This window comes from Palaemon carinicauda, chromosome 19 (genome assembly GCF_036898095.1).
Source record: "Palaemon carinicauda isolate YSFRI2023 chromosome 19, ASM3689809v2, whole genome shotgun sequence".
NCBI classification, from domain to species: Eukaryota; Metazoa; Arthropoda; class Malacostraca; order Decapoda; family Palaemonidae; genus Palaemon; species Palaemon carinicauda.
The window spans coordinates 6,110,035-6,129,678 of record NC_090743.1 but is presented as its reverse complement, the minus strand read 5'-3'; positions in this window follow the sequence as shown (position 1 = coordinate 6,129,678).

The window sequence follows — 19,644 nt, the reverse complement described above, 5'->3', positions numbered from 1 at the left end:
ACATATATATATATATATATATACTGTATATATATATATATATATATATATATATGTATATATATATATATGTATATATATATATATATATATATATATATATATATATATTATCATCATCATCTCATCCTATGACTATTGACGCAAAGGGCTCGGTTAGATTTCACCAGTCTTCTCTATCTTGAGCTTTTAAATCAATATCCATTCATCATCTCGTACTCCACGCTTCATGGTCTACAACCATGTAGGCCTTGGTCTTCCAACTCTTCTAGTGCCTTATGGAGCCCAGTTGAAAATTTGGTGAACTAATCTCTCTTGGGGAGTGCGAAGAGCATGCCCAAACCATCTCCAACTAACCCTCATCATGATCTTTGTCTTAACAGCCTGATTTGATGGACACTTGGCTTAACCTTAAGCCTGGCTTGATGGACGCTTGGCTTAATCTTAAGCCTGGCTTGACTGCCCAGCATGATGGATGCTTGGTTAAACTGCCCGGCTTGATGGATGCTTGGTTTAACCACCTGGTTTCATGAATGCTTGGCTTAACCACCTGGCTTGATGGATGCTTGACTTAACTACCCAGCATGATAGATGCTTGGCTTACCCATCCAGCTTGATGGATGCTTGATTAACCTGCCTGGCTTGATGTAATGCTTGGCTTAACTGCCTGGCTTGATATATATTTGGCTTAACTCCTGAATTGATGGCTGCTTGGTTTAACCACTTAGCATGATGGATGGTTGGCTTAACCTCCATGCTTCATGGACGGCTGGCTTATCTGCCTGGCTTGATGGATGGGTGGCTTAACCTTCTAGATCGATGGATGTCTGGCTTAAACTCCTTGCTTGACTGATGATTGGCTCATCTGCCTGGCTTGATAGATGCTCGGCTTAACCTCTTAGCTTGATCGATGGTTGGCTTAACCTCCGTGCTTCATAGACTGTTGGCTTATCTGCCTGGATTGATGGATGGCTGGCTTAACTTTCTAGCTTAATGGATGTCTGGCTTAACCTTCTGGCTTGATGGATGGTTGGCTCATCTGCCTGGCTTGATAGATGCTCGGCTTAATCTCTTAGCTTGATGGATAGCTGGCTTAATGTGCGGTTAAGCCAGATACCCATCAAGCTCATGGTTTGATGGATGGTTGGCTTAACCTCTGTGCTTCATGGAGGGTTGGCTTATCTGCCCGGCTTGATGGATAGTTGGCTTAACATCTTAGCTTGATAGATGTCTGGCTTAATTGCCCAGCTTGATGGATGGGTGGCTTAACCTCCTAGCTTGATGGATGCTTGGCTTACCTGCCAGGTTTGATGGATGCTTATTTTAACCTCCTGACTTCATGGATGGTTGGCTTGACCTCCAACCTAATGGATGGTTGGCTTATCCGCTTGACTTGATGGAAGATTGGCTTAACTGTCTACCTTGATGAATACTTGGCTTAACATCCTAGTGTGATGGATGTCTAGCTTGATGGATCCTTGGCTTAACCTCCTGGCTTAATGGATATTTGGTTTAACCTCCAGGCTTGATGGATGCTTGTCTTAACCATCTGGCTTAATAGTTTTGGCTTAACTGTCCAGCTTGATGGGTGTGTGCCTCAACCAACTGGCTCTATGGATGCTTGACCTAATCACCCAACTTGCTTTGATGGATGCTTGGCTTAACAGCCTGGCTTGGTGAATACTTTGCTTAATCGCCTGGGTTGATAGATTCTTGGCTTAACCACCCGTCTTGGTAGAAATGTGTGTATCATATTTCAGTTAAGCAACACCTGGGAATCTTCCTATTTTGTATGGTTTTATGGTTACTGATAACTTTAGTCACTTCTTATATAACCTTAGTTATCATATCTCTGATACAAAGGCTCCACATTTTCATTGTAAGGAGGTTTATGTACATAATCTAACTTAGTTTCCCCCACCTAACCTGACTTAGATTAAGGTATCCTGAGTCCCCTTGCAAACACCTTTAGGTGTTGTAGATAGTACACAGTGATGTCTAGTTCTATTAATAAGGAAATTTTGAGTAGGTAAAGTTTATTTTTATTTATTTTATTTATCTATTTTTCTATACAGAAAAATTGGCATAAAAGAGACTAGTTTATCAGTGTTATTGCCTACGGTAAGATGACCTAAGCCCCAGTTCAATTAAGCCTTAAAACTAGACTATTCTCAACCCTAACAAGAACACTTTAGGCTATTTTTTATTTATTTTTTTTTCAGACTTATCATATCTCTGGTATTATTTGGAGAATTAATGTATTACGTGTCGATTTTTTGAACGTACAAAAAAAAAAAAGTTAAAATACTTCTTTGATCATCTTAGTTATCATAGTTCCAGTATTATTTGGAGAATTAATATATTACGTGTCGAATATTTAAACGTACAAAAAAAAAAAAAGTTAAAATACTTCTTATATCACCTTAGTTATCATAGTTCGAGTATTATTTGGGGGAATTAATGTATTACGTGTCGAATTTTTTAACGTACCAAAATCAAAATAAAGAATATGAGAAACATTACGTGTGTGTATCATATTTCAGTTAAGCATCACCTGTGAATCTTCCTGTTTTGTATGGATGTACTGTATGGTTACTGATAACTTTAGTCAAAATACTTCTTTTATCTCATTAGGTATCATATCTCTTGTATTATTTGGAGAATTAATATATTGTGTCGAATTTCTAAACGTACCAAAATAAAAATAAAGAATATGAGAAACATTACTGGTTTTCGTAGTACAGTTACACAGTAGCCTAAACTGCGTGATCTTGAATTCCAAGACCATTGTCGTTAAGTTTCGTGTTTATTCAATGTTATTAGTGTTTTTTTGCGTAAATTTGCGGTTACATAACGTTTACGAGTGTTATTTAAGACTGCTGAAATCCCTTCTACCATTCAATCAAGGTACAGTACTGCATTATTAGTTTAATTAAGGAATTAGAGAATTTTAGGCTTCGCTAGACCTATGGAAAACCATTTTACATATATATTTTCAGTTAGGCATTTTATTATGAAATGCAAGGTCCAAAATATTTTAAACATTCTAAATATTATTTTAACTATGTTAATGGAAAAGTGAGTTTATTAACCTGGAAGTAGAAGTAATAAGGCCAAGGTAGGCCAACAACGATAGAATAGAGCTATGCCTTAGTAAGATAGGTTAGCGAGTACATTAGGCTATTTCTGTGTATTACTGTACTATTTCTGGGTATTACTGGGCTATTTCTGGGTATTACTGGGCTATTTCTGGGGTACTTTACCCGTGCACTACTCAGTGGTACTGGGGTATTGTATAAATAGGAATTCCTGCATATTGAAGCTTTAATGGTTTTATTATAGTTACGGACAGAAAAAGCTTTTCTACTAAAAGACAGGTGTTCCCTATAGAAAAACGTCCGTTTTCATGGAAAATGTTATTTATTTTTCCTGCAAATGAAGATTTAATTATCTAAGAATTAATAATCAATTGCGTTAGCATGCGCAGCTTGGCATGTATAGCTTGTCAGTACGTACGAGCTTGATGTTTTTCTTTTTCCGCGAGCGAAGCGAGAGCACGGCGGAGCAAAAACCGGTAAATATATGATGCTTCAAGTACTAGCAAAATGGAATTAACTAAGAAATCGACAAGTGCTGGCTAACTTGGTATTTTTCTTAATGTTTAATAGAGGCTGGGGCATAATAACATACTTATTGGTCTACTAAAATGTGAAGCCTATCTCTCACTCTTAAGTCTATTGTTTACATCTGGGAGGCTGATGTCGAGTTACTGCGCATGTGTTGCTTGCATTCGCTTTGGCCAGCTTTTCTGTTTTTTGTATGACATAATCATTACCAGGCTTTTTTATCCAATAAGGAGCTTCCAAATATTTCTGCTCAGGTTCCCAGATGTTGTTTTACAAGCCATTTTTTTCCAACCTTCACTTCAGTTTGAGTTAAATCACCATTACAAAAAGACATCTCTAAGAGGGAACTCAAGGGAAGTACAATCTATTTTGAAATTCAGTGTAATTTCATCTATGTCGGCAATAATTAGAATGGAAACGCTCTCCGTTCAGTGTACAGCTATTGTTACTCATGTGAAAGTAAAAAATAACTCCAAAATAACGAGCCACAGTTATTAGTTATTGTGAGCGCAGCTCGACATTACTGCTTGCCAGTACATACAGAGCTTGCAGTTTTTATTTTTCTGAGAGCGAAGCAAGCGCACGGCAAAGCAAATACCAGTAGAAGGATGTGAAGCGAATCTTAGATAATTATGATACTTTAATTTTAAGCCCCTTACATGAACCATATATTTTTCCAACTGGTTATCGAGTGTCTATTTTGCATTTCTGACCATTATTTTTGCTGAAAAATACCCCTCATTTTTTGGCATTTCCCCACCCCCAAAAAAAACTGGTTTCCTAGTGGGTCCTCCATAATTTTTGTTTTTATATAAGGGGTGTCCAAAAACTCATGAACGGGTGGTTTGCCCTAATAATCATGGTCAGAAATACATAAAACACAAGATAGCGAGTAGGGAAAATATATGGTTCATGTATTTGGCTAGAAATTAAAGTACCCTTATCATATATTTACCCGAAAGCCATTAGATTTCTAAAAAATAACCCATTCTTAGACGGTCTAATGGGGTTTGGGTTTATTTGCTGTTGGATTGAAGGTCAAATTCAGTGAAAGCATATTTACTACAGAAAAAACAATTTTTCTGTTCAGAATGTTGTTACTTCCATAACTATAATTTTACCGCTAGGATCACCAATTTTTAAGGGTGAATATATTCTGCTAAATATATGATACTTTAACTACTAGCGAAACTGGAATTCGCCATAAGAAATGGAAGAATGCTGGCTAGTTTGGTATTTTTCTCTATATGTTTAATAGGGGCTGGGGCATTACAACTTACGTATCGGTCTATTAAAAAGTGAAGTATGTTTTTCACTCTGTCCATTGCTTACACCTGAGAGACTGAAGGGGACCTATTGCGCATGCTTGGTTCCGATCGTTTTGGGGAGCTTTCTGTTTATTTACAATGACGTATTTGTCAGGTGGTTTTTTTAAACCAATTAACAGCTTACAAGCACTTCTTCATAAGTTCCCGGATGTTGTGCTACAGCAGCCAGTATTTTTCCACCTTCCCCTTCAGTTTCAACTTCACCACCATCACGTAAAGACATCTTCAAGAGGGAACTCAAGGGCAGAACATCAATCTATTTTAAAATTTAGTGCAATTTCATTATTGTTGGCAAATGATTACAATGAAAATGCTCTCCGTTCAGTGTAAAGCTATTGTTAGTCTTGAAATTAAAAAAAATAACTAAAGTAATAACCAAATTAATGCCTCAAAGGTCCGATTCTGACTTAATTTTACGGGAAGACCAACACATTTCTATTGCAAAGCTTCTGTAAAGATTGCAAAGTCAAAAAGAAGAAAAAAGAAAAAAAGACGTTTAGTGTCAACCATTAGGTAAGGAATTATTTGTGAATTACTTTTTCACAATGTAAGGATTTATTTGCGATTTACTTTTAGTTTTGTGACCTGGGAAGGGGTGTCCGGCTAGTGGTTGTGAGCTGGGAGGGGGGGGGGGGGGGTTCCAAGGGGGCTTGCCCCTGGCTAGGGGTTGTGACCTGGGAGGGGGGTCCAAGTGGGCTTGCCCCTGGCTAGGGGTTGTGACTTGGGAAGGGGCTCTGGGGGTTAGCCCCCCAGCTAGGGGCTGTGACCAGGGAACTACTAGGTTAGGTTAGGTGGGTTTGTTTGGTTCTGTACCCTTTTACAAATATCAAATGATAAATAATAATTTTTAAATATAAAACTTACCCGCTGGTTATATAATGGCTAAAGTCCCCGACGGCCTCGGCAGAAAATTCAAAATCTCGCGCGCGGCTTACCGCAGATATGCCAGGTGTACCCCAGCGCCCTCGCGGTACAACAGATAGAACTATACTTAACCAATTCAGATTTTTTCTGCCGGCCATAGCTGGCTGTTCTATTGGAAGTTCTCTCTTGTTTTCGTACTCTGTTTGGACGTTATTTGGTGATGTATTAACGTTTTGGAGTTTTGGCTTTCGCATATTTGTTTTGTTTGATCTGTGATCACGTTTTTATAACTTTAAAGATAGGGTTGGAAGGTTTTTCAACCTATTTTAAACCTCACGAAAGCATAGGGGCGAAATGTAAACATTTCGACCATTGATGACGTCATAGCCTCTTCCGTAGGCTAAAAGTCTGTCTTACTTTTTACAAAGAATATAAGTGAATATGCTTTTAAGTATTAAGTTATAAATTAAATTAAAAGAATTATTTTGAGAAAATTTTATCCTTTTAATAGTTTTCTTTAGATAATCTTCGATCTGTTTGCAAAGATTAACTAGCGTTCAGTTTATTTTTGTTACACAGTAGTCAGTATCGTTACGATTTTACAATATATTGTAGCGATTTTATGAAAAAGTACATTCTTCTTACTTCTCAAGTTTTAAGTTGTACTATATAAAAGGAACATTTTATTTTGCAATTAATTGGTCCTTAAAGTATTTTTTTCTTAGAGATTAAAGGAAGTTACAGTTTAGTTTATTTTATACGATGCAGTATTCTTTACAATCGATGTAGTGCACGATTCTATGTATCGTTGCCTTGGTGGTTTTTGGAATACTAAAATTGTTCGTATATTATTTGTAGATGTTCCAATGGTGCGAGTGATGATTCGTCTTTTATTGGAACCCCTTAATTTAAAGGTTTATTTTAATTTATAGATATTACAGTATATCTATTAAGGTAATATTTTGTTACATTTATATGGGATTCGGTACTTTTGCATTCCCATTCAAACACTATTGTCCAGTGACAGAATTATTAGTCTCTCCCTACGGAATTCATTTCGTTTGAGAGAGCGTATACTTTGGTTTTCAGGTAATTATGAAACTATCTTTGTGCCAAAGAGTAAAGTGCAAATTTTTTGGTGATAAATTGTGCAGTGAATTTTATTCAGTGGAGAGTGCTTCTATTCGGACCTGTCGTTATCCTAGCCTTAGACCTCTGTCGAGCTCCCTGATCCAGGGGAGAAGTTAAGTCGAACGGCGAAAGGAATCTAGAGGGTAACCAGGCGTTACAGTCTTTTAAGACCCGAACTGAAGTCCTCTCGAGCGTTTTCTGTCGATCACCAGAACGCTCACCCTTGCTATAGATAAAGCGAGGTATTAGTGTTTTTTAAATATTTAACTTAGCCGGTGAATATATAGCTGCAACTCTGTTGCTCGACAGACAAACTCTACGGAAAAACTCGCCAGCGATCGCTACACAGGTTGCGGGTGTGCCCAACAGCGCCATCTGTCGACCAGATACCCAGCTCTTATGTAAACAAAGACTCAATTTTCTCTCTGTCGACGTGTCGACAAGACGTACTTTACTCGCTGTTGCTAAACTGGAGTTTTTCACATCTATTTGGTGAAGTACTATATTCTAGTTTTGAGCTTTCGCAATGCAGGTGTTTTATCTTCATCTTAAATCTTGAACTCGTTTTGGATAGATTTAATTATGGTGACAAAGAGAGTATGGACTTTCTTTCACTTTTAAATGGCCGACCCTTCCCTTAGACGGAAGTGTGTTTAGGCTTTTAGTAATTATCTTATCACGTTATAAATTATTTATAGATTTTCCTCTATATATTTTATATCTCTCCGCCTTTATTAGGCCTCTTCGATTAACTTTCCATTTATTATAAACATATAAAAATAAATTTTAATGTTTTGTTTATATGCGACCTTTCCTGAGAGTAGGCGGTCCTAACTTGGAAACCGAAGTTAATCAACGTTGAGCCCTTTATATCGTAATTAGCTTTTAAAGAGCTAAGGATTTAAAACTTTTTAAATGTAATATTTTATGAAAGAATTTCTTTGATAGTCTTCGTACTGTTTTCAAAGATGAACTAACGTTTAGTTTATTTATGCTACGCAGTTGTTGACGTTCAGGACGTTCAACATGCGCTCTCGTTACGATAGAGAGAAAGTGTATCACGGTTTCACTTTGCAGTAAGAGTAAATCGATTCTGACGTTTTGTTCATTCTTTCTTAGCTTAAATGTTTTAAATTCTATTTTAAAGGAACTTTTTATTTGAAAAACCTTTCAGTTTTTTCCTTTAGTCAAATAACATATTTTTTTGACGAAATATAATTGGGCTCTTCTCTTAGGTGCGAAATCAAGAGAGAAAGAGAGAGAGAGAGATAGAGACGGAGGGAGAGAGAGGAGAGAAAACGTTCCGTTCAAGCGGGTAACGTTGTTCTCGAGTTACTCTCGTCCCTAGTCTCTGTACGGGGAGGAAGAATAAAACGTTTTTAGTTTTTTATTCTCGTCCCCAGGCTATGTGCGGTGAGAGATTGAAAACATAGTTTATATGAACTAGTGTTTAGTCTCTTTCCCAGCCACTGATTTTTTTTTTATCTTAACCTATGTTTTCTGTTTTTTGCTGGTATTTATGAGCTTGCATTATACGACTGATTTCGCAATTACTACCTTTTAATGAAGGGTAGAATTGCGTGTTTCAGGTAGAAATCAGTAAAAGTTTCGATTTCAGGGAAATAAGTGCAAAACAGAAAATCGAAGTGATAAAGTGATATGCGCAAAGTGTTACAGTGTTGCGTCCGAGGGTTTGTCTGTTCGTGCCTGTTGTTCACCTAGTCCGGGACCTCTTGCATGCTCCCCATCCCAGGTGAGAAGTAATGTCAAACGACTTATGGGTTCGAGAGGCCTTGATCAACGAACAGACGTTTCCCTCTATGGTATCGGGTGTATCTTACCAAGATCTCCCCTACCATAAGACGAGAGAGACGTTGTTTCTCCTCGTCATCCGAAGGCTTTTCGCATAAGAAACCTGTCACAAGGTTTCGAAGCCCTTAAGCGAAAGTCAGTCCTTTCAGGACAGGTCCAGCGTCCTGGTTACAGCCATTAGGACAGCTCTGACCCTATGCAGTCATCGGATAACTGCTCGCCGCCTAACAAAAGTGTAACACAGACTCCGAGAGTCTTTTTTGTTGGCAAAGTGTTGCGGTCACAGACGTTACCCTCGTCTCTTACCACAACCATTTCCGTTGATCCTTAATGGGTTGTATGGCAAGACATGCAGAATATGCTTGCCTCTCTTATGGAAGACTATTCTGCCGATTAGTCCGTTGAGTCTAGCCGTTTATCTCATCGATATCCTGGCTTTCAGCCAACCTAACGTTCCTTTGTGCTTACTGTTGACGTTGGCGTAGCTAAGTCACGTCAGTCAGGTTGTTTAGAACCACACTCGATGCGGTCTCGTGTGGTTTTTCAGCCGCATTTGGACGTTAGGCCACTTGCTGATGCTCCTGTTGACGTTCAAGACGTTCACTAACAATCGGAGTTGACTTGTTTTGACGCTGTGCGTCAACCTCCGCATTCTAGAGTTGTTTTGACTGCTCAGTCTATGCAGTCAAAGCAGTCTCGAGTGGACGCTGTGCGTCCTCACGCACCTGTTGTGGTTGACAGTTCAGTTGTTGACAGTTCACAGACTGTCAAGTAGTTACATGACGTTGCGTTCTGGTCCGCTACTAATGCACCAGTGAGTGTGGACTCTGCTTGTAAAGCATTGCCACCACGGTAGGTCTCTCCCTTGCTTGAGACTCAGCTTTTATCGGACAAGGTTCCTGTAGATGAGGAAGTTGCTGTTCCCCCTCCTACTGATATTCCCTTGAGGACTCTGTCAGATGGAGAGGAGCCTAAAGCTGCTTAGCCCCCTATGGACTTTAATTAAATCATGATGATTTTTTTTTTTTTTTAAGGATCTTTGTCCGGATCTTTTTGTAACTGCTGCTCCTCGTTAGCCTAAACGTCAGAGCTTACACTAGGCCTAGCTACTTCGAAGCCGTTGTTTTTAAGCTAGTGCTCTCTCGCTCTCCTAGAGAGCTTTACGTTGGCTAGGCGACTGGTTTTTCATCAGGAGGAGTTTGGGGGATACAGCCTTTGCTTTCCCTTCTTTTAAACTGGCTTATAGAGCGAGAGTCTGATATGACACGAGAGAAGTTCTCGGCTTGGGAGTTCATGCCTCTGCCCAGATAGACTTTTCAAATCTCGTAGACTCTCCCTGGCGCCTGGCCAGGAGACGCTCCAAGTTTTTTTACAGGTCAACTTCACAGCTGTTTTCGAGCCTTTGAAGTTTTGCTGTACAATTATGTCATGCATAAACAAGGCTTTCAGGGATGGAAAGCGGTACCGCCTCAGTCGCTAACCCCGTCTGTTGGCCGCACCTGCTCCCGTAGACCCTAAATGGGCTTTGCTGCAAGACATGCAGTCCAAGCTTGCGTCCTTGATAGAGGACTTTAATGCGGAGAAGGTTGCTACCGAACCTTCTGGCCAACAACCTTCCAACCGGTCGGTTGTGCGCCCTGTTGACGCTGAGGTAACCTACTCGCGTCTGCCAGTTGAGGTGGTTCCTCCACCGATGCGACCCAGTGTGGGTTGCCAGCCGCACGTTGTCGTTAAGCGACGCTCGGAGGTGGTTGTTGACGTTCAGGACGTTCAACAACCAGCAGAGGTGACTTGTTTTGACGCAGTGCGTCAACCTCAGCAACCCGGTAGGGTGTTGACTGCACAACCCAGACGGTCTAGACAGTCTCGGGTTGACGCTGTGCTTCCTCGCGCACCCATGGTTGTTGACAGTTCACAGACTGTGCAGCAGTTCCATGATGTTGCGTCCGGCTCCGTCACGCATGCACCAGTGCGACCGGACTCAGCGAGCCAGACGTTGCCCACTCCGTTGCCATTTCCTCATCAGTTTTCGGATGAGGAACCCTCTGATGAGGACGTTGCTGAACAACAAGACGATCAGCTCCCAGAATAGATCAAGCCCTGCTATCCATCCAGAAGATGCTGAAGAAGGAACGCTGCTCAGTCAGGCTGTGGATGAGTCTGGTAGGGACGCTGTCATCCGTGGAACAATTTGTGTCACTAGGAAGACTACACCTCCGTCCTCTTCATACCATCTAGCTTTTCACTGGAAAAAGGACAAGACGCTAGAAGCGGTCTCGATCCCGGTTTCCGAAAAGATAAAGTCTTGTCTGACTTGGTGGAAGGACAATATCAACCTAAGAGAGGGTCTTCCCCTGGCTGTTCAGACTCCCAACCACGTTCTCTTCTCGGACGCATCGGACGTAGGCTGGGGCGCGACACTAGACGGTCGGGAATGCTCAGGACTGTGGAACTCGAGTCAGAGGAGCATGCATATCAACTGCAAGGAGCTGTTGGCAGTACATCTGGCCTTGAAAAGCTTCAAGTCTCTCCTTCGAGGCAAAGTGGTGGAAGTTAACTCGGACAACACCACGGCCTTGGCGTACATCTCCAAACAAGGAGGTACCCACTCACTGACGTTGTACGAGATCGCAAGGGACCTGCTCATCTGGTCAAAAGGTCAAGACATCTCCCTAGTAACGAGGTTCATCCAAGGCGACTTGAACGTCATAGCAGATTGTCTCAGTCGGAAAGGGCAAGTAATTCCAACCGAATGGACCCTCCACAAGGATGTGTGCAAGAGACTTTGGGCCACTTGGGGTAAACCATCCATAGATCTCTTTGCAACCTCGCTGACCAAGAGGCTTCCAATCTATTGCTCTCCAGTCCCGGACCCAGCAGCAATACATATAGATGCTTTCCTCCTAGATTGGTCACATCTGGATCTCTACGCATTCCCACCGTTCAAGATTGTCAACAAGGTACTGCAGAAGTTCGCCTCTCACGAAGGGACAAGGTTGACGTTAGTTGCTTCCCTCTGGCCCGCGAGAGAATGGTTCACCGAGATACTTCGATGGTTAGTAGACGTTCCCAGTAGTCTTCCTCTAAGGGTAGACCTTCTACGTCAGCCACACGTAAAGAAGGTACTCCAAAGCCTCCACGCTCTTCGTCTGACTGCCTTCAGACTATCGAAAGACTCTCGAGAGCTAGAGGCTTTTCGAAGGAAGCAGCCAGTGCGATTGCTAGAGCAAGGAGAGCGTCTTCCATTAGAGTCTACCAATCGAAGTGGGAAGTCTTCCGAGACTGGTGCAAGTCAGTTTCTGTATCCTCGACCAGTACCTCTGTAGCTCAAATAGCTGTTTTTCTCTTATACCTAAGAAAAGGACGATCCCTTTCAGCTCCCACTATCAAGGGCTACAGAAGCATGTTGGCATCGGTCTTCCGGCATAGAGGCTTAGATCTTTCCAAACATAAAGATCTGCAAGACCTCCTTAAGTCTTTTGAGACCACCAAGGAGCGTCGTTTGGCTACCCCTGGATGGAATTTAGACGTGGTACTAAGATTCTTCATGTCAGACAGGTTGGAGCTGTTACAATCAGCCTCCCTGAAAGATCTCACTCTTAAGACTCTTTTCCTGGTATGCTTAGCCTCGGCTAAAAGAGTCAGTGAGATTCATGCCTTCAGCAAGAACATCGGATTTTCGTCAGAAAAAGCCACTTGTTCACTGCAACTTGGTTTTCTAGCCAAAAATGAGCTGCCTTCTCGGCCTTGGCCTAAATCTTTCGATATCCCCAGCTTATCGGAGATCGTAGGCAATGAACTAGAAAGAGTCTTATGCCCTGTTAGAGCTCTTAAGTTCTATTTAAAGCGTACTAAACCTTTACGAGGCCAATCTGAAGCTTTATGGTGTTCAGTTAAGAAACCATCCTTGCCTATGTCAAAGAATGCTTGGTCAGACTTTATCAGATTGTTAATACGAGAAGCTCATTCACATCTGAGTGAGGAAGACCGAACTTTGCTTAAGGTGAAGACGCACGAAGTTAGAGCTGTAACAACTTCCGTGGCCTCTAAGCAAAATATATCTCTGCAAAGTATAATGGACGCAACCTATTGGAGAAGCAAGTCAGTGTTCGCGTCATTTTACTTGAAAGATGTCCAGTCTCTTTACAAGAACTGCTACACACTGGGACCATTCGTAGCAGCGAGTGCAGTAGTGGGTGAGGGCTCAACCACTACAATTCCCTAATTCCTTATCCTTTTAATCTGTCTCTTGAAGTGTTGTTTTTTTATGGGTTGTCCGGAAGGCTAAGAAGCCTTTCGCATCCTGGTTGATTTGGCGGGTGGTCAAAGTCATTTCTTGAGAGCGCCTAGATTAGGGGTTTGATGAGGTCCTGTTGTATGGGTTGCAACCCTTGATACTTCAGCTCCTAGGGGTCGATCAGCATCCTAAGAGGATCGCGAGGCTCCGTAAGGAAGACGTACTTAAAAGGCAGAGTAATTGTTCAAGTCGACTTTCTTACCAGGTACCTATTTATTTTGTTTTTGTTATTTTGATAACTTCTAAAATGAAATAAAAAACTCTTAGCTCATAAAATGTAAACATATATTACTGGTCTCTACCCACCATCCTGGGTGTGAATCAGCTATATATTCACCGGCTAAGTTAAATATTTAAAAATGATATTTTGATTATAAAATAAATTTTTGAATATACTTACCCGGTGAATATAAATTAAATGACCCTCCCTTCCTCCCCAATAGAGACGCAGTGGGACGAGGAGAAAATTGAGTCTTTGTTTACATAAGAGCTGGGTATCTGGTCGACAGATGGCGCTGTTGGGCACACCCGCAACCTGTGTAGCGATCGCTGGCGAGTTTTTCCGTAGAGTTTGTCTGTCGAGCAACAGAGTTGCAGCTATATATTCACCGGGTAAGTATATTCAAAAATTTATTTTATAATCAAAATATCATTTTAAAGGCGCTAAGCTGAAAATGAAATTAGATTCGTTCTGCGTGTGTTATGTTTCATGCGGCGCGGACGCAGTGCCGCCACCTCCACCTGATGCGTGTCGTCTCTTGACAGTGGCAAGCGCTATGGATCAACGAAGATAATGCTGAATACGTTTCGCCTAAGGTTGATCCTTGATCTTTGCAGTTAGGCATGAAACAGCATCCATCTTCGTTTATGCAGTCTTTTCAGCCTGCCGTTAACAGTGCGGTTCGGTGTCTCGATTCCGGTCTTTGACACGGTCGCACAGGCGACGTGTCTTTAACGGTGAGGACTCGTTGTCGCACAGGCGGCCTGCCAACCGCAATGTTCAATGGTGGGACAAAGTGGATGCATTACTTCGATTACCTACGCAACGCAAACCGACTGCTCATAGCGCCTAGTATCAGTCTATCCAGACGTGCCGACGTTTGCCTGGCAGCAGAGCCGGTGAAGCGTCGTCGGAACGGTGCGGAAACGGAAACGGAACGTTAATGGGAATGGAGCGAAGCGCCACATCAGCGTGGACGCTTCAGCGTCAGTGTGGACGCTTTCAGTGTCAGCATGGACACTTCAGCGTCAGTATGGACGCTTCAGCGCCAGTGTGGACGCTTCAGCATCAGTGTGGACACTTCAGCGCCAGTGTGGACGCTTCAGCTTCAGTGTGGACGCTTCAGTGTGGACGCTTCAGCGTCGGGGTGGACGCTTCACTACCTATGACAATAGACTTTGATGTCTACCTGATCATGACCGTCTAGTGTTGAGTTATTGTTGCTCCAGGCACTATATTAAGAAATAAATCTTAACTAGAAAGATATATTCTCGGACCAAGGCCTGCTGGGCTAACTCTTGGTTGGGAGAACTAGAATTAAAACCTCTTAAGTATTGAGGTCTGAATTCAGAATCATAAGGAGTGGATTCCTAAGAATCAAGACTTCTCTTCCTAGGATAGAGATTGTAAAAGGAAGGGAATAACTTTCAGAAACTCATGAAAATTTTTCTAAAGAGTTTCTCTCATATTTTTTACCTGCTGCTCCTCGTTCCGACTTCAGAGTTTTCGCTAGTTGAGTTGATGGTATCGTTATTTATTTTATTTTATATTTATTACTAGCCAGCTACAACCCTAGTTGGGAAAGCAAGATGCTTTAACCCAAAGGGCTCCTTTAGGGAACGATGGCCCAGTAAATTAATGGTAAAATAAATAAATTAACATTAAATCATTCTCAGAAAAATAACAAACCTTACTGTAGAGATTGATGCAGCGCTTGCAGCTGCAACAGCAGAAAGGGCATTAAGGCCTTTATGAGAATAGAACGTAAAAGTATATCTCCCACCACGGGCAGTTCTTTTATGATTTAATGCATTGTTTTTAAACCTCTCTTGTTAGTGACTCGTAAATAAAGCGCAGTGCTCTGGAGGAGGTGTTTGTTCGTGTTCACCTTGCCCCTATTCCTATACCTCTTCCTTACGTTCTAACCCTTGGGAGAGAAGGTCGGTAGGCTGAGGTGCTTCGCAGACCTTGTGCATTAAACTTTTGTTCCGCCGAGCGATACTGTTGATGCAGTCCAAGACGTCCCTTCTCCTCTTTGGAATGATGAAGTAAGGCTCTTTTCTTCGCCTACGATTATCGAGCTATGACATCACAACCATGTGACATAGTATCTTGAAAAGAGCGAAGTTGGAATGTCTTGAAGCGATCAGTTTGTCATCGCTATGGTATCATGGATCATGTAACTGTTTTCTGCATATTAGAATTCTGTTCCCTGACGAGAATGACGTTCTACGTTTTCCCTGTCTACCAGACTAGGAAGTTACTCGTCATGTATGCACTCGAACAGAACTTACCCTCGCAGCAGGCGTGTGTTGATGCTTAAACAGGAAGCAATCGAGTGTGTTTTTTATTCCGCGAGAGAAGCGGAAGTCAGACAAGTCACATACAATCCTAGCTCTTCCTCTGGAATCTGACGCACTTTCAGGGAGGAAAGACTTTGTTCTCATCGAAGGACGCAAAACCTAGACTTGGTAGTCACCAATCAATATGTCCAAGGCCTTTCAGGAGTCGTATGTTTTCTAATAACTTATCCTGCAGTAACTAACGTTTTCGGGGAAAAGGTGCTCAGTTTGCTTCGGTTCACACTTCTTCTCCTCCCCCAGTTTGGGGAAATGTCTACAGTGAACCCTCGCTACTTCGCGGTTCGACCATCGCGGATTCACCACTTCGCGGGTTTTTTTCATAACCCATATATATATATACATATTGGTAATAACAAAATCAACATACTGTACTGAATAATCAATATAATCGATGCAAAAACTAACCTATACACAGATGTGTACAGTAAATGCGTTTGTTTCTTCATTATGATCAGAGAAACGTAAACAGAACATTGGTTGCCATTTTTTATCGTGCTTTTTGGCGTGTTTAGGAAACGCATGATATGAAATCGCCTTTAATATTTGTGCCTGTTTTAGTTTAGTGTACTGTAGTACATGCATTAAGTGTTCTGTACATTAAAGGGTAGTTTGTTCACAGTACTACGTTCAAGGGAAGGTTTTAAAAGTCTGAATATACATGTTAAATAAATAGGTAAATATGGTGTCACTACTTCGCGGATTTTCACCTATCGCGGCCGGGTCTGGAACCTATCTACCGCGATAAACGAGGGTTCACTGTATTACTTTCTTCTGAGGTCTAGCGACTACTGTTGATGGTATCTCACAGCATTGGATACATTCAGTTCCCGCACAAGGCGCGCTTGAAATGTCATAGGGACTCTCCCAGGACTGCGGTTGATGTTCTCTCCCGGCCTTCGCCCATGCTTGGGTTGGCGCACTCGCTACCCCGTGAGTGTAGATTTCGTCTGAGCTAAAAGAGGTCTATTTCATCTGTGTTTGGCGTTTACAATTCTTGGGATGGAGAGAATTTTCTCCTAAAAGAGTCTAAGTACTACCATAGATCAAAGAAATGGTTTTCTGATTGGTGTCTGAGGGCATAGTTCTCCTATGCTTAGTAACGCTTCCTCGCAGAGATATGCTCGTGTTACTAGAAGCGTTAGAGCGGGTGCTTGTAGCAGTCTGGTCTCTCTCTTACGGCAGACGTCATGCAGACTCAGACGCAAGTTCTGGTCTCTCCCTCATACAGTCACAGACGCAGACGCCAGTCTGGTCGTATGTTGGACGCTTACAGTCAAAGTTGATCCTTTCAACAAGTTGTCTCATTTTCGCGGTCTGCAGGACTATCTCATGCCGACACATGCTACACGCGGACAACTCTCGGCAAACAGTTATGTCTTTCCGTCAATGACCGGACGCTATGCTGTTGCCTCCACGCAGCACGATGTAGATTTACAACAAGCGGGACACACACAGAGCACTGTATCCACACGACAAGGGGAACGCATACAGCACGCTGACACCTTACGGCAATGCAATCACATGCGACATTATGATCGCATGCTAGACGCATACAGTCAAGTCTTTGTCTCACAGCAGTATAAACAGACTATTGTCTCTCCTTCGCGTCTCTTTGGCCTCGCAGCTAGCGCTCCCTCATGTCAAGCTTTGGCTTTAAATTTGTTGAACACTCGCTGATTACACATGATCGGGTCTTAACCTCACAGCATGAGGTTCACGTTGTTGATGCTTCTTTTCAACAAGCCTAGCTTTAATATTGGTTTCTTGCGACCGATATGGACGCGTTTTGGGAGGCGGTTCTAGGTCTTGATTCTCTCTCACGACATGTTGAGTGTAGACAGCATGCGGGAACCATACTGGACTCATACTGGGACCATGTTGGGTGCATGCTGGAAGCATGTCTTTAGTCCTTTTACCCGTGTCAGGATCACAAACGCTTTATTTTAAACCATCAAGCTTTAGGTCTAGCTGCCTCCAGTATTTCGGAAAACCCCTAAGATCTAGAGGGTTGTTCGAAGGAGACAGCTGAGGCTATCGCTTGTACAAAGGACATTTGCCTCAAGGTTTTCCAACCCAATTAGGGTGTTTTATGGGGTGGTGTAGAGCTAAAGCCGGCTCTTCATTTGGTAACTCTAACACAAGTGGCCTATTTTTTCTTAGACCTTAGAAGAAAACACATTTTTTCCTCCTCGACCATCAAAGAGTACAGGAGTATGCAGGCATCTGTCTTCAGACGCAGAAGATTGGATCTATCAAATAGACACCTTATAGATCTTCTCGGATCATTTGAGATCACTTGGAGGCATCAGCAAGATGCGCCAGCCTGAAATTTAGGGTTTGTTTCTGGAGTTTTGCGGTAGTGACAGATCTGACCCTTTACACTTGGTTTCTTTTTAAGGCCTAACTTTGGAGACTTTCTGAGTAAGTCTACCATAGTTGAGAGTCAGTGAAGTTCACTCTTTTAGCAAGAACATGGACTTCACATTGGTTAAGCCATAGGTACCTTGCAACCTGGATTCTTGGTCATTAACAAACATCCTTCTCATCCATAGCTTAAATCTTTCGGGATCACTATCTTCTCGAATTTGGTTTGTGATGGGCTGAGAAGAGTTTTTTGCCCGATTAAAACGATTAAGTTTTATCGGGACAAGAACAAAGAAGTTAAGAGTCTATTCATGACTCTTGGGTGCACGGTCAAGAAGCCTGCGCTATCCATGTCTAAAACACTCTATCATCTCGTATAGACTTTGATTACAAAGGTTCTTTCACACGGTTGGGTGACAGATCATAAGATGTTGAAAGAGTAAAGACTCGCAAAGTTAGAGCTGTAGAAACTTATGTAACTTTTAAACTAAACTGTTCTCTGCAAAGCATCGCGTATACAGCCTTGTGAAGGGGTAATCCTGTATTTGCCTTGCATTACTTTTACCGTATCCAGTCTCTTTATGAAGACGTCTACGTTTTGGGATCACTTGTAACAACGAGTGCAGTAGTAGGTGAAACATACTCCACTACATTTCCCTAAATTCCTAGTACCCCTGTTCTTCTCTTGGAACTGTTATATATATTTTTATGATTGTACGTGAAGATTGGTCGGCAATCTTCCGCAATCTTTGACCTGGTCAGGTGGTCATTTTGTTCCTAGAGAGCGCCCGGAACAAGGGTATTAGTTGAGGTCCTGTCATGTTATAGGTCGTTGTACCGTTTGACAGCTCCTAGAGATCATCAGCCCCGAGTGGATCACTGGATCTCCTAAGGATACCAGACAAAATGAGGCAGAGCATTGCTGTCAGCTTCCTTATCAGGTGAGAACCGCTTAAGTTGTTTATGTAACTCTTTAGTGAATTTCCAATTATACGGCTGTCTCTGACCCGCCACCAGTGGGTGTCAATCAGCCATTATATAACCAGCAGGTAAGTTTTATATTTAGAAATGATATTTTCATATTAAAATAAATTTTTGAATATACTTACCCGCTGGTTATATAAGTTTTAGACCCACCCTTCTCCCCTCTAGAGACCATGGGGCATGGAAAATCTGAATTGGTTGAGTATAGTTCTACCTGTTGTACCACGAGGGCGCTGGGGTACACCTGGCATATCTGCGCTAAGCCGCGCGCGAGATTTTGAATTTCCTGCCGAGGCGTCAGGGACTTTAGCCATTATATAACCAGCGGGTAAGTATATTAAAAAATTTATTTTATTATGAAAATATCATTTTTGGCCTGTTTTCAGCCACTTGCATGAACCATATATTTTTCCAAATGGTTAACTTGTGCTTATTTTGTATTTCTGACCATTATCACTGCCGCATTTCTAACCATTATTATTGCTGCATTTCTGGCCATTATTAATGCTGCATATCACTCGTTTATGACGTTTCCCCACCCAAAAAACCCTCACCTGAGTCCTCCAAAATTGTCTATATATAAGGGGGTCCAAAAACTTATGAATGGGATGTTTGACCCAATAATCATGGTCATAAATGCATAAAACACAAGATA